This window comes from Pogona vitticeps, chromosome 10 (assembly GCF_051106095.1).
Source record: "Pogona vitticeps strain Pit_001003342236 chromosome 10, PviZW2.1, whole genome shotgun sequence".
NCBI classification, from domain to species: Eukaryota; Metazoa; Chordata; class Lepidosauria; order Squamata; family Agamidae; genus Pogona; species Pogona vitticeps.
In genome coordinates this window covers 11,107,155-11,123,874 of record NC_135792.1, presented here as the reverse complement: position 1 = coordinate 11,123,874, position 16,720 = coordinate 11,107,155, and positions in this window count along the sequence as shown.

The window sequence follows — 16,720 nt, the reverse complement described above, 5'->3', positions numbered from 1 at the left end:
GTCTCAAATGTCTGCTCGAAATTGGGATGGACAGATAGATAAATAGACAGATATTATCCTATTCAAGCATGATGCCATCTAGGAACAAAATATGCTTGAATACATGCATCCTTCCTGCTGTTATCATGTTTCTCCCTAATAAATTTTGTTAAGTTTGTCTCCCAAATCAGACGTGCACAGAATTCTGGTGTTTATACTCAGGTGATAATTCCAATGGCGTGTATGTTTTGGCTTTTAAAATATTTTCACAATGATACCTTTTTTGCCAAATGAGGGAGCACTTCTTCCAGATACAGCACCAATATTCTGTCCAAGTGAGGCCCCTAATTAGACAGCATGTTCACCCAAGCCTCTCTCTCCTTACTCTCCTGAAATAGATGTAGAGTCTCCTCTATATGTGGAAACTCTCTATGCAAACTAGAGAGTCTGAAAAATCAAGTGAGAGCATGTACGAGGAAAGGAAGCCTTCCTCTTCAATCATCAACAAGGATGATGGAGTTGGCTAGGCTAGCATGTACCTTCTTCTCAAGATGGATGGAAGGAAAGGTTGATGGGACAATTGAGTGTAACTATCTTCAAGCATCTAGATAAACACCCGAGAAAGGCACTATGCAAGCTCCACCTCTACCTCATGTGAAGAAGGATCGTTTGAAGATGAGAGCTTCTCTGCTAGTGGAGACTCACCACTGAAAACTTCAAGCAAAATCAAGATCCCTGTGAAATAAAAGCAAAATAGCCAACATTTTCCTGATAACATAACAAAAGATCATCTTTTGAAGTAACATTACTTGTTAACAACAATAAAGATCAAACAGCCATAGTGGTTGTTGCATTGTTTTTCAAAGTTATGGGGTTGTAAGTAGAGTCCCTGGATAGGTGGGACTCGTTAACCTGGGAAGGCAGCCCATCTAGGAGAAGGAAAACTCCAATCCCAAACCTCCACCGCCTTGTGGCTAGATCCACTCATGGAAAAGGCTTCAGGAGTTAACCTAGAGGCAAAATCCGGAGCCGGAGTCCTGGAGGCAGTTCATGTCTTTCTGGCAACTCCTGCAACGTTGCTGGAACCAGTTGTATTGGCTCTTGCCTTTCCATTGGACTATTTCAATGATGTGGAGAGGGGGGATTTGCTGGTTGGGTAACAGCCTAGCCTCCATATTATTTTACCCAGGCTTTGTGCTCTGAAGAGGACACTCCAGCTTCACATACAGCGTCAAAGTCCTCCATACAGAGCACGTTACCATAGTCTCTCGAGACTGAAGGATGCCTATGATGGGGTTGCAAGTAATGTTACTGATAATATGGTACTTCTAAGCTCTGTTCACGGCATCTGGTTATGAGGTCACACCTGTGGAGCGCTTCTCATCCCAAGAAGCCTTACATTGATGCTGTTGGGAATTCAGGCTGCAGTGATAACAACTATCTGGAATAGGGAAACATGAATGAGCATAGAAGTGAGTGCATGGGGATAGAGGAATGTTCCGTGAGTTGTAACTTGCTATGGTTCTTCTGCCCCTTCTCAAACAACCTGGAGTTCCTCCTAATTGTAGGGTTGCCAGTGGGGGAGATTACAGCAAGTCCATTTGTTACATTGGATATTGTAATTCAAAGGAGCAGAACTGGGTGGTTTGCTGATTTGCATGCTTTTGCATGAACTTTAGGTGAGTAGCTGGACTTTATCCATACCTTGACCTCCCAAAATCCTTAAGCCTTCTGTAATAGCCCTGCAAAGCAAAGCAAAGCCAGATGGGAGCCATTTGCTCTTTCCTTACATGCCCAAGAAATCACCACCTGTTCTTCCCAAAAGCCATTTTCTTGGCCTTGCCTCCATCTTCAGATCAGGTCTGGCATCTGCCATACCAAGTCAGAGGGATCTGTCTACATGGCCCTTCTACCAAACTGTTTAATTCAATGGTTGGCAGCTGTACCCCTGGGGTCAGTAGTCCCAGCTGTAGGCGAAGATTGTATTATTTCTCCATCTCTGCACAACAGTTGGATGTCTCATGATGGGGTTGGAATCTGGAATCCCAGAAAAAGTAATCTTTCTAAATGCTAGGAGAGAACATACATATACACAGACATGCATGCATGCGCACATGTTGAGTTTGGGATCAGATCTTTCATCTTATTCCTGTGATTGTGACTACCCCCAGCCTCTAAAAGCTTGATAGTACTCAAGACCTATTTCCGCAGAAATAAAGGAAAGCCATCAGATTTGAGAATAAAGAAGCAGCCCCAGGAAGTGCCAAATATAAATTTTCCAATAGGCACAAGTGCCAGAGATGACAGAAGGGGTGTCCCTTTAATAAAAGACTACTCTTTATTAAAAGTGTTACAAGCCGTACTCCTTTCAGGTTTTAGACAATGTAATGTGATTTATTCAAAGAAATGCTGATGATTAGACATTAAATGGCACTAAATATTCCACTTCCTCTACACTCCCTGATAAACTGGTTTCATTAACATTATAAGTAACAAAAGTTTCCATTTCAGTCGGCCCATTTTTTGTTTTTTGTTTTTTGTTTTTTTTAAACACGATCTCAGCTGCAGATGCACGATGCGATCAGATTCATACTGTAGCACATGCATTAAGTCATCGTAGTCGTCCTTTCAAACATATGGTCCTATACGTCCTCTTAATGAGCGATTTCTATTTAGGGGCACCATTGTAGAACATTGGTTGAATTGGTAGTCAGCGATCCAGCTGGGGCTGGTTCCTAGGGGCCAAAATCCAATTTCCCCAAATGTCAGAAGAGCTGCCCCTCCCCATCCTACAAAAAACACCTAAAAAGTGAAAGGATAGAGTCATTGGTTTTCAGGATCCCTGTTGAAATCTTGAGGAACTACATAGGTACACATGTGCACTCAGAAAACCCATGGATAGGCAGCAATTTGGAGCAGGGCAGAGGGCCAATATAGCAATGATTGAGTCTTCTTGCTGCATGTTGTTGTTGTTGTTTAGTCATTAAGTTGTGCCCGACCCTTCGTGACCCCATGGACCAGAGCACGCCAGGCCCTCCTGTCTTCCACTGCCTCCCAGAGTTTGGTCAAATTCATGTTGGTAGCTTCGATGACCCTGTCCAACCATCTTGTTCTCTGTCATCCCCTTCTCCTCCTGCCCTCACACTTTCCCAACATCAGGGTCTTTTCCATGAGATGGCCAAAATATTGGAGCCTCAGTTTCAGGATCTGTCCTTCCAGTGAGCATTCAGGGTTGATTTCCTTCAAAATGGATAGGTTTGTTCTCCTTGAAGTCTAGGGGACTCTCAAGAGTCTCCTCCAGCACCACAATTCAAAAGCATCAATTCTTCGGCGGTCAGCCTTCTTTCTGGTCCAGCTCTCACTTCCATACGTCGCTACTGGAAAAACCATAAACACCTGTTAAACCTGAAAGGAAAAATGCCCCATGGGCTGGCAGCCCTGCAAAGTCAACAGTCCAGAAAAACTCCCCATGTGTGCTGTAGGTAAGATTGTTTGGAAAAGAGTGTCGGCAGGAATGGCAGCAATGGAAACAACCTACCACTTCTGTAACATTGTAAGAATTCACACCCAGGTCCCGGGTTAACCCTACATTCTTAGGGAATGGGTTGCTGCTGACTGACAACCCCAAGCACAAGTGATGGCAGAGGCATTAAACAGACTTAGTGTCCACCTTCTGGACTCATGTTTCCATCATCCCCAGCTAGCATCCTGCATAATACTGCATAATTTCTTATTTTTTTAAAAGAAAAATTAAATGGCCAAACAAAAGTCCGTCACACTTCGAACTAGCATAGATTCCACCTTAGTGGGACATTTTGGTACAGTTGCCATTTGACCAACTTTGCAAAGAATGAGAGAGGGAGAATGAAAAAACCTTCTGCTTTCTTGGAACACCATAGAAAAAGATGACCCATCCCAGACCAAATGGACTGAATTGTTTTTTTTTTTAAGCTTCACAGGTTTAGCTTCTAAGTAAAAACATTAATAAAACAATAAGGAGATGTGCTTACCTAAAACAAAGATGGAGAACGTTGACCTCTCCAGATTGTTGATGGTCTACAACTCACATCATTCCTCATCATTGGCCACTGCTAGCTGGGGATGATGGAAACATGAATCTAGAAAGGCCATAGGTAGGTAACCCACTTCTAGTCTAGACACATCAATCTGAACTGTTACAAAACAGATATCTGATATTCACATGGGGCTAAAGGTACATTCTGGATTTTGCTTTATCATCTGCCTTTTATCCAGCTACAGGGAATTTTATTATTTTTGACATTACTCTTTGCTCTGTTTGATCTGTTTGGGTAGTATAGTATGTGTTTCATATTCTCAAAGTTTCCGCACTGCTTTTAGAGACAGATATGTTTGTAGTACAGATATGTTGCCATAAAAAAGGGAACCTGGCCATGTGGTCCATGAATAAAATTAAAAAGGAGACATGAATAATTGGGCTTTTGAAATATTGGGAAGAGTAGGGAGAGGAAAAGGGTAGCTTCTTCTCGGACCAGAAACAGACATTACAGCTAGCCCGTGACTGGATGTGAGAAATTCTTAACTAATGAAAGCATCTTAAGTGTCACAGCACAAGCTTCTCTCATTTCTGGAATGAAGAAGATAAGGTTACTTGGTTTGGTGATCAGTCTTCAGGACTTAGGAGTGAGATTCCTTTGGTGTTTGATTTCACAGACCCAAATAGGCTGTCTCGGCCACTTCTCAGCAACATCAGTGTGCTTTTGGCTGTAATTAGGAGCCACGTGGTGGCGCTGCGGGTTAAACCGCAGAAGCCTTTGTGTGCTGCAGGGTCAGAAGACCAGCAGTTGCAAGACCAAATCCACGCAACGGAGTGAGTTCCTGTAGCTTGTCCCAGCTCCCGCCAATCTAGCGGTTCGAAAACATGCAAAAATATGAGTAGATAAATAGGTACCACCTCGGTGGGAAGGTAAACAGCACTCCGTGTCTTAATCACGCTGGCCACGTGACCACGGAGGGTTGTCTGTGGACAAACATTAGCTCTATGGCTTGGAAACGGAGATGAGCACCACTGCCTAGAGTCGGACACGACTGGACAAAATTGTCAAGGGGAACCTTTACCTTTTACCTCTACTGCTTGTTTCTTGCCTGAGCACTTTGTAACTCTTGTTCCTTCTGCTCCTTGGCAATACAAGTGATATGCACCTTGATCAAAAGACAAATAATTGACTTTTTGTTTCTAATTCTTGGAAATAGGCAAGGATGCAATCCTTCCTTGAGGGGCAACCTGGTAACACCATAGCTCAAGTTAGGTCTCTGAGCTCACAGTCTCCGCTTTGGAATGGAAGTAAGTACAGCCTCCCCCCCGCTCCTTGACAAATATGTGGCCAAGGCGATTTTTGAACTTTTCAGCTTCTCCATCTTTGCATCCAAAGTTTTGTCACGTCCAGCCTGCGGAGTCGTCCTGAAAGATTTGAAAACTTGCTCTCTCTTTTTTTAAATTTTTAGACAATTGGCATTATGCCCTTTAATTTTCTTTGTCTCTAACGTATCTGATCTGTTTTAGGATGTTTTCTCACCCGTCGGCTCCAAGTTCCTCTTAGCCTCAGTGTTGTCACTGCAAGCAAGGCTGTGGCACACATCCCAGAGATGCAACACTGATTCCTTTGAAATGAAACAGGGATCCAGGACACAATACCAACAGGCCTGCATGACCCTGCTTGATGTCAGACTGCGCTTCTGGCCTCTGCCGGACTACTAGAGGTGTACTTCTGAGATTTCACACTGCTTTGGCATGGCAGGAGAGGAAGCTGAACACGGTCCATATGCGTTGCTTCCGACGCATTTTTGGTATCACCTGGCAGGACAGAGTTCCAAATAGAGTAGTCCTAGAACGAGCTTGAGAGTTAGTGCAGGGATATCGCCCCAGAGGGAGACCACAGCTGCAATACAAGGCTATCTGCAAGCGGGATCTGAAGGCCTTAGGAATGGACCTCAACAGATGGGAAACCCTGACATCTGAGCATTCAGCCTGGAGGCAGGCATTGCATCACGGCCTCTCCCAATTTGAAGAGACCCTTGTCCAGCAGGCCGAGGCAAAGAGGCAGTCCCGAACCCAGCAAAATCAGGGAGCTGGACAGGGGACAGATTGTATTAGTCTCCAGTGTGGAAGGGATGGTCACTCTCGAATTGGCCTTCTCAGCCACACTAGATGCTGTTCCAAGTCCTCCATACAGAGCACGTTACCATAGTCTTTCAAGACTGAAGGATGCCTAACTAACTGGTATTACTATTAAAAACAATGTATTGCTGCAAGTTACTGCTTGGGTTCCTTGTCCTGTCAAACCATCCCAGGCAAATCTTGGAAGTAACTAGTTACTCATATTTATTTCCAAGTCCTTCCTCCAGTAACATGAGTCCAAACTGGATCATCTCTAGAGTGAAGCTTCACATGGGATGACATCATTCTGTCTGCAATACAGCTAGAACTTTTTTCAGTTACTTTTCTCATTACAGGGACTCACTCAATGATGGAGGAGCAATATCTCACACTTCAGGTTCTGGTGCATAGTGGGCCTTGTGTTGCTGCCTCATGCTATTTTGTAGGATTAACACAGCAACAAGAGAGCGTGTTTTGTTCCACAAGGCAGTGGCTTGTAGAGTTCAGAATTTTTTTCTTAAATCTCGTTAAATAACTAAAATAAACTACAGACTGTTTCAGTTAGTTTTGATTTAGTTTTAAATATTGTGCCTATTAAGGCAACTAACCTTATTTGCAGGCCCATGGAACAACACCATAACTATCCGCTTAAACAACGATTTCCCAATCTTTTTGTGGTGGAGGCCAGCACAAATGGCTGAAAGCGGCTGGAGCAGTCCTTTACAAAAATTTGCAGAAGGGCAGTGGTAACTTCATGTCAGACTTTGCCAACCCTTACAACCTCTCTAGCGACAAAAAAATGTTAAACCCTCCAGAGTGGGACAGACGATGAGGAGAGAGATTCATTCCCTCTCCCCTTTCAGCTCAAAAGTAATTTCCATATTTCAGAGACTTGCCATTGTGTTCGCTCGCTCTTGAAACAAAGTTTTGGTTTTAGCTTTTCCTTGTCCTGCTGAGAAACCTGGGACCGGCAGAATGAGTGCCACAGACAAACAGAGTCCCTAAGAATATTAAGGGTAGACTTCCATCTAATTAGCTGTCCACTTGGAGAGGAGAAAAAAACCTTTCTTTTCCTATTCAGGTTCTTTAGTGCAACTTTTTAAATATGTTCCCATTCAGATCTGTGACTCGTCAAAGCCAAACACAACAGGCTATTCAAAGATGTTTGTCTCCTGGACTGAGCAAAGTCATCAAAATTCCATCGACATTGTTCCTTCTTACCTTTAAAAGGGGGGAAAAACAAAGAGATATTTCATTTTGCCATGAAGCCTTTCAGTATTAAATCATAGGCCTCTTTGTTAAGTGCAAGGTTAAGATTTCCCCCTATGCTTATTTATCAAAGGATATCTTGCCTATATTCTCTGGCCACATTAAAAGGCTGAAATATGGGTGAATGTGTTGGAACTGCTGCAGACATATATGACCTTACGTATGAGTGTGCAGGTGTGCATCCACGCACACTCAGATAACTCACAGCTACAAGTGTGAAATTGATTCCACAGAAAAATGTTGTGTTTGAGATATATTGAAGGTTTATCGGCCCGTATCACAGAATCATGGGCTCTGCATGCACAACAGGAATAATCTCACCATTAGCAGCAGCTTGCTGCTAATTAAAGACTTCCTTTTTGCATACTCCTCAAAGTTAAAAAAAAGGGATTCTTCAATTAGCAGCAAGTTGATGCTGATGACAACCAGGGATGGGATATTTGGATTTCTTAGCCTTAAAATTGCACAATTCTCCATTCTAGACGTTCTACCTGACAAACAGATACCTACATGTGACTAATCTGGGAGAAAGGCCTCAAATGAAAGTCTTTGATACTGTGCTAGGCCTAACTTTGCCCAGCTTCCTGTTCAGAAAGAAAACTCCCAGCTGGCTCTGGGAAAGCAACAGGAAGCTTGCAGGAAGTTAGGCCTAGCTCAGCCTCAAAACCTCCCAGTTGAACCACCTTTAGATATGAGGAAGGTGTCTGTCTGTCAGACAGAACTTCCAGAATGGAGAATTATGCAATTTAAAGTCTAAGAAATCTGAAAGTCCCCTCTGTAATGAATCATTCTAGCCCAAGAGGATACTTGTCTTGGATTTTAGAGGGAACTCAAGAAGTCATATTTTCTGATCCATTCCTACTGCAGGATATCAACTACTACAGCATCCCTGTTTACAATCCAGTTAGGCAGGCAATGTGTAGCCTGCCTAACAGGATTGTAAACCACCCAGACAGTGTTTTGCTTGCTTGCTTGCTTGCTTGCTTGCTTGCTTGCTTGCTTGCTTGCTTGTTTGTTTGTTTGTTCGACTGACTGACTGACTGGTTGGCATACACCCGATTAGTGTTGTGCAGTATTCTGGGCAGTTTGAAAGCAATAACAAAATAACATAAATATAGCTTTAAATGCTATGGGATGATACACTTTGCTTTGCTTGCAGCAGGTGTGTGTGTGTGTGTGTGTGTGTGTGTGTGTGTGTGTGTGTGTGTGTGTGTGTGTGTGTGTGTGTGTGTGTGTGTGTGTGTGTGTGTGTGTGTGTGTGTAAGGGTCAGAAAGGCTGGCTGGGGATAGAAAAATGGCTTTGGGGGCTGACTGGTCTCCACCATGATTTAATGGAGCACCATTCTGACATGCCCCCCCCTCCCATCATATACTATTTGGGAGCCCAGACACAGGTAAAGTCACTGTGAGAAACAGTTGCAATGGATTCTCTGAGCTGCTCCTACGCACCCAAAGGTATTTCACCAGCTATACATATTTTGTTTACAAGCAGCCTCAGCTTTCTCTTGATTGCGAGGCATTGCGGAGTAGCCGATGAGGTTTACTGTTGACATTTCTGCATTAGCTGGCTTTTGTCAATCTTGGCAGGCTCAGAAATTCTATCTTAAGGGCTGCTCTTTATTAAATTTGCAAGATACAAAACTGTGACTGACAAATAGTCGCTTTTCTTTTGTGAATGCATAAATAATAAATACACCGCTCTAAAAATAATTAAAATATTGCTCAAATTTAAAACATGGCGCAGAGCGGGGGAGGGAAAGACGTAATTTCCAGACTGCTCGGTATTTTAAAAGAAAGGAAGAAGGCCAATGTGCATTGTAAACAAGTTGGCAAATGGTTTTCCCCCCATTCCTCATTAGCTTTCGGCTGTGTTCAATTTTAAAAAGAGGTTGAAGGGGCGAAAGGGGAACATGAATTGAAAAATGATACCCCAAAATATTTCAATGCTGGAGCAGACAATTCATGTAGCACCTATGCTATGAGATAGCAAAGGTATCAGGATAAATACAGTGGTTAGCCCCAACTGGAGGAGCAAACAAGGAGCATACAAGACTGCCTTATACTGTACTGAATTGGACCCCTGATCCATTGAGCCCGGTATTGCTAAAGGGTGCAAGGAGGCTGCAGAAAGGTTGATTCACTCCATTTTCCAATGACCAAACAACATAATTTCTGGAGAGAACCAGCCTATCCTAGAACATTCCTATCAGTAATATTTTGTTCCCATCAGGTGCTTCTGCTTTTTGGTGTGGTTAGAATTGCCCCATTTTGGTTCATTTCCAACACATGCAATCACTGGAAATGAACCAAAGTGAGCTTGGGGCTGTCAAGGCTCCAACACTTCCTGTGCATTGGGGAGGGGCAGAGGAAGTGGACCTAGACTGTATTAGGGCTGAGCTGATGTGCTGCACCACTTACAACAACGGCAATAATAAAATAAAGCTTCTTCCCAGAAGCAGGAGGAGACTGGAGGGGGATTTCTGCTCAGCAGTGGATGTTTCCTCCTATTTTAACACTTCCCTAATATGGTCTAACATTTTTTCACTTCCTCTGTCCCTCTATGGAGGAGCAGAGGATAATTTGCCAATATCATGAAGTGAATTTCTTCTTAAGCCACTTGAAAATATGGGAAATTCCCAGTGGAAGGAGCTGGATCAAATAGGGTCACTTGAGGTCCAGTAGGCCATTTGGATGCAAGGAACATACCAGATGGCATATTGGGCCTTACCAGCGGCCTTATTTAGACCAATCCAGCTTAGTCCAATTGAACTCACTCTGTAGACAAACCCTCAGACTGCCTACAATGGTTCTCCAGGATTTCAGGCAGGGTTCTTCCCTAGCCCAGTTTGAACATCCTTGGTATTCCCAGATGGTCTCCCATCCATGTATCAGCCAGGCTATACCCTGCTTAGCTTCTGGACTCAAATGAAACTGTGATGGTATGGTAGGACTCACTGAATCAATGGAATTAAAACACATTGATTTGACAAGTCCTGTTCATTCTGTCAATCTCTTTGAGTTTAATTAATAACTATAATGCCGTCAAGGCTGCAATGACAGTCTACTATGGGAGGCATATCGGTGAGGCCTCTAACCATCCAGCAGAACTCTTTAAGGTGTTCTTTGACCTCACTGGAGCTGGACAACATTGGGGGTCTCAACCGGATACCATGACATTCAACCAGTTCGCAGCCCATTTTTTATCTCAAATTGAGACACTTTCCAAGCCAACCATCTCTCGCTCAGACCCATACCCTTCCTGGTTTTTAAAAGCTGGCCCAGAGAGTACAGCAGAGTGAGCCTGTCAGAGCATCAATTCCTCCATGCAGGAGGGATTATCTCCCTCTATGTGTGAAGGAGACAGTGACCAGGCCCATTCTAAAAAAGCCAAATCTTCTATCAGATTATTTCAACAACTATCGTCCCATTGCAAACATTCCATTCATGGGAAAACTGGTCAAGAGGGCAGTGGCTGGTCAGTAGCAGGTGTTCCTGGATGACACCAATACAGTACTCTAGGATTTAGGCCAACCCATGGGATGGAGCCTCATGGATTGCTCTGCTCCATGATTTTCTTTGGGAGGCTGACAGGGGGAGGGAGGGAAACCCTGCTGGTCCTCCTGGATCTCTCAGCGGCCTTTCATGCCATTGACCACAGCATCCTTCTGAGACGGTTGTTGAGGTTGGGGATTGGAGGTTCAGCTCTGCTCCTTCCTCAAAGGTCCGTCCCAGAGGGTCCAGCTGGGCAAGGTTGCTTCAGCCTCATTGGTAGTGCAATGCAGTTCCAGTGGGTCAATTATCTTTGATCAGTCCTATTTGAGACCACTGGGAGAACTCATCCGGAGTTTTGGAGTTCACTTTCATCAGTTTGTTGACGACACAAAGTTTGCTTATCTCTCCTTTTCCTCCTCAGCCGTGGAAGCCGTGCAGACCCAGGAGCACTTCCTGGCTGCTGTCATGGACTGAGGGATGGCTGACAGGTTGAAGTTGAATCCTGACAAGACAGAGGATGGTTGTTGTAGGGGACGGGGGACCCCGACTGATGAAATGGCCATTTACCTATTGATGGGGTCACTTTCCCCCTGAAGGATTAGGTGCAATATCTGGGTGTGCTTCTGGACCTCGCTCCCTCAGTGGAAGATCAGATCTCAGCCATGGCCAGCTCTGAGATCCGATTTTACCGTCTGAGGCAGGTCACACACCTTCGGCCCATCTCAGTGGGAAGTTCCTAACAACACTGCTCCATGAGTGTGTAACCTTGAGAATTGCAACACTCTCTATGTTGGGCCACCTTTGAAGGTGGTTCGGAAAGCTGCAGCAAGCGCAGAACGCAGCTGCCAGGCTGGTTTCTGGCACAATTCAATCATGTTTCACATCTGCACTGGCTGCCTATATGTTTCCGGGCCAAGTTTAAGGTTCTTATGTTAACATTTAATACCCTTAACAGTTTAGGGCTTTGCTACCTGTATGAGTGCCTCTCCCTCAAAACATCTACCCAGCCCATCCGTACCGCATACACTGGGACATTGCAGGTAGCAACCCTAAGGGAGGCCCAAAAATCTGTCTCTTGAAACCGGGTCTTCTTGGTGGTTGCTCCATCACTTTGGAACTCGCTCCCACCAGAGGTACGATTAGCCCCTTCCCTCCTTGGTTTCAGGAGACAAGTTAAGACCTTCATTGGCCTTACCCCAGAGTAATGTTGCTGACTAATGGGGCTTCCCCTACCCTCTTGTTTATGCCCCGTTCTGTTTTCCCTACCTTCATTATATTTAATAATTTTAATATTTTATAGTCTATCTTTTAACTAGGTGTTTTATCTTTTGTTATTACGTCTCACATTTATTGATAGTATGGATGTTATTGGGGTTGTTTGTGTTATTCTGATTTGTTTGCCTGCCTGAGTAGTGGCTCTGCCACTAGCCGCCCAGAGTAGACCTTTGGTCTAGATGGGCGGGATAGAAATCCAGTGTTGTTGTTGTTTAGTCGTCTAGTCGTGTCTGACTCTTCGTGACCCAATGGACCAGAGCACGCCAGGCCCTCCTGTCTTCCACTGCCTCTCGGAGTTGGGCAAATCCAGAAATCCAGTAAATAAATAAAAATAAATAAATAAAATAATTGGGATAGATAGATAGATAGATAGATAGATAGATAGATAGATAGATAGATAGATAGATAGATAGATAGATAGATAGATAGATAGATAGATAGATAGATAGATAGATAGATAGATAGATAGATAGATAGATAGATAGATAGATAGATGGATGGATGGATGGATGGATGGATGGATGGATGGATGGATGGATGGATGGATGGATGGATGGATGGATGGATGGATGGATGGATGGATGGATGGGTGGGTGGGTGGGTGGGTGGGTGGGTTGGTTGGTTGGTTGGTTGGTTGGTTGGTTGAATTTGTAACAGTTAATAAACTAAGTAGCAAAGAATTTGTTGCCATTTAGGACTGCCATTCTATAGGTCTAGGGGGATCCTGCAACAACTATAGGATCCTCTGTCCCAAAGATTTCATCCCCCCCCCTCCTTTTATTATCATGACTGCTCACCCTGACTGGTGCTCCTGTCTCTGTAAAGTCAAAAGAAAAATGCCCTGCGAGCATCCCAGGGGTAGACTGGGGAAAAATTGTTGTCGTGGGTTTTTCGGGCTCTTTGACCGTCTTTCTGAAGATTGTGCTCCCTAATGTTTCGCCAGTCTCTGTGGCCAGCAGAGTAGCACTCTGTGCTCTGGTGCAGTTTGCTTGGGAGTTGAGTATTTATTTGGGAAAAAATATTTTGAGTATTTGGGGGGAAAATACTTTGGATCCCAACCCCTTCATTTCCCAGACACATCCCTGGAACAAAGGAGGAACTAATCCCAACCCTGGAGATGCCCTAACTGTTTCCTTCTCCAGTGGAAGATCCAAGGGGGGAAAAAGGCCAGCCATGGAGGGGGCAAATACAGTTGCTACCCTGGCATAGGATCACTTCCTTTACTGCCTGGAGTCAGATTGCTCACTCTGCTTAATAGTAGGGCTGGACCTGACTGAGAGGCAATTGTTATCTCGTATCAAGTCTAACCAAGAAATCTCTTCTATGCAATTCCTTTATTTGGGAATCTGTGACATAATTCCTACTTCCCCCCCCCAATGCTCTCCCCCCCCAACCCTCAGCAGCCATTATATATGATAAATAAAACAATGCCGTGGAAACAGTGAAATCTCTCATCAATGTCTTTGTGAAAGGGGCCCAGATAAATGAGTCTCCGAATCAAAGGCAGATTACATGACTGACCATGTATCATCCTCTATGTATTGAGCATAGCCTTTGTAAAGTTAGAGCGGTAATAAAAAGTGGTATTGTGTGCTGTGAAAGGCTGTGTGGGTCTGTGCATGACTAATCTGTCTTTCTGCATTATTTTATTCAATCTTCTCTGACTTTATGCCTTTGACATTTTTGCTACACTCAGTAAATTTGAGTGAATAGGCAATTTTAAAGAATTTTTATAGGGCTTCAGAGAAGTCATATGCCGACTGTATCTTTGTTCAGATTTAACAGTTTAAATATTTCCTTTGTCTAGGATGCAGTGTAATCTTTAGCCAAAAAGGGGTGGGGGAAGGGGGAAGAAGGGGATTTGGAATTGGGGTAGGGAGCTACATATATCAAGTTGTTAATATATTGTCATGTTTTTTTGCTTAAAGGAGAAAATGGAATGAAGGGATTTCAGATAAAAGACAAGATTTGGGAAGATTCTGAGAAATCCTTGGCTTTTGAAATGATCCGCATGGGGCAAACCTTTCCTACCGCTGGTAGATTTGTCCTAGGTCTCTCTTCTGCCCAAGATGACATGTATGTTTTAAACAGTAAAGTCTGGCTGGTTCCAATGAACATTTATCTAGGAGTAAGTGTCACTGAACCCAATGAGATTTACTTTTGCGTAACCGTACGTTGGTTTGGCCTGACAGAGATCTCCCGCTAGCAATCACAGTTTCCAGTTCACCTCCCTCGCCCAAACAAAACGAGGTGGAACAGGGGATGACATTTTTCTTAAAAGGTTTATGAATTTAACAGAGTGATTCTTTTACATATGAATATGGAAACAGAGTCCAACAGGGCTCACTCTCAAACAAATATCCATTCTGCCTACAATATAAACATGCTTTTGTTGTATCTGCTGATTTATCACAATTAAGTTTTGCAAAGTTTGCTGCTTCCTGGTTCTTTAGAGACTGAATATAGCCAGGAATGCGGGAATTGTTTTTACAAAGACAGGGGGGGTTAAGATTGCAAGGCAGGTCATGGTGAATTCTGCCCACCCTCCGCTGTGTGTTTACATCTGCTTGTTTAATGGGCTTCGGGGGGGGGGGATGAAGGCAGCAGGAAAAGGAGAAGACCAAATACGAGATGGAGCGACTCAATAAACGAAGCCACTGCCTTGAGTTTGCAAGATCTAAGCAGGTCTGTTAATGACAGGACCATCTGGAGGCCACTCATTCATAGGTCACAGTGCTGACTTGATAGCACATGACATGACGACAATGTTGGGCTAAATACATAATATATATTTTATATTCTATTTGATATTGTTCCACCGAGTATCACAATACAGCTGCCTAAAATTGAATAAAGGATAACGTTAATCTGCCAAACAAAGGGAAGAATACAAAAGACCCCGTTAAGTGAATGCAAAGATGGCTCTAACAGCTGAGATAACAACATTGCAAGCTTCCAGTTATTGTTGGGCTGCAACTCCTGACAGCCAACACAGGCAATGGTGGAGGATTCTGGAAGATGCAATTCAGCAACATCTGGAGGGTCAAACAATCCCCGTCCATGCACAAAGGTCTCCTAAAATGTTCTTCAGCTCACTAGTTTAACAGCAGACACTGGTGAGATACAGTAGGCAGGCAGGCAGGCAGGCAGGCAGGCAGGCAGGCAGGCAGGCAGGCAGGCAGGCAGGCAGGCAGGCAGGCAGGCAGGCAGGAAGGAAGGAAGGAAGGAAGGAAGGAAGGAAGGAAGGAAGGAAGGAAGGAAGGAAGGAAGGAAGGAAGGAAGGAAGGAAGATATAATGGAACGAAGGAAGGTTAGAACGAAGAAAGGAAGGCGGAAATAAAGAAAGAAGGAAGGAAAGAAAGACAGAGAGAAAGGAAGGAAGGAAGGAAGAATGAAAATCAAAGGAAGGAAGGAAGGAAGGAAGGAAGGAAGGAAGGAAGGAAGGAAGGAAGGAAGGAAGGAAGGAAGGAAGGAAGGAAGGAAGGAAGGAAGGAAGGAAGGAAGGATGCGTATCTGCCAAAATTGAGGTACAGAGAATCTTCATGCAAGATCTGAAAAGGTTAGGGAGGGAGTAGCATGAGGGCCACTTTAGCTCACAACACAAAATAATTTGAGGGTGTCAAGAACATAAATGAGTTGTGATGAAGTCCAAAAGGACCACACATTTAGGTACCTGGTTGCAGAGCCAGAGTTGGGAGTTCGATTCCCCACTGGGCCTCCTTAACAGTGGGGACTCAAGGATCCATAAGGTCCCTTCCATCTCTGCAGTTCAAAGGTTATTATTATCTCTGCCGATGGAGAATACGGGCATTTAAATGGCAAAGCATCACTATAAACAAGTGTTAAGTGATGCATAACAGAGAAAAAAAAAATCAGAGTTTTGCAATACATACTGATGTGAAAAGGATCTGACCAAGAAAAGGATCTTGAGACTGACACAGATAGCTTGTTGAAAATCATTCAGTGTGCAGCTGTTATATGAACAAAAACAGGAACACCCCCCCAAGTTTTATTGGGTGTGATTGGAAAAGTTTTTTTTAATCACCAGTTCCATATATGTACAAGCCTATAATGCAAATCTTCATGCTCATGATACAAAAAAAGAAAGAAAGAAAGAAAAGGAAGGTGAGGTTGGGTGGGATATTGTAGAAACCCATAAAGCAGACAATATCCTAGAAGGATACTGCAGAACCTTAGAAGGTGGACATAGAAGAACCCTCAAGGCTTGAGTTTACAAGACCTGACTGGGCAGGGCTGTCAAGAACAGAATGTTTCAGAGATCACTTGTTCACAAGATCTCCATAAGTCAGAGGCAATTTGACGGGCCTGTAACAACAACAGGAGGCACAGGGAAATGCAATCAAAATGGTGAAAAGGTTGGAGTAACTTCCCTGTGATGAGAGGTTTCAATAAGAGGGAAAATGAGAGAAACATTCAAAATGAAACATTGAGAAAGTAGACGGGGGAAACATTTTCCCGTTGCTTCATACTAGAATCTAGAATAATCCCCTAAAGCTGAATAGTGGGAGAGGCGATACAGATAAAAAGAATTACTTCTTTACATAGCAT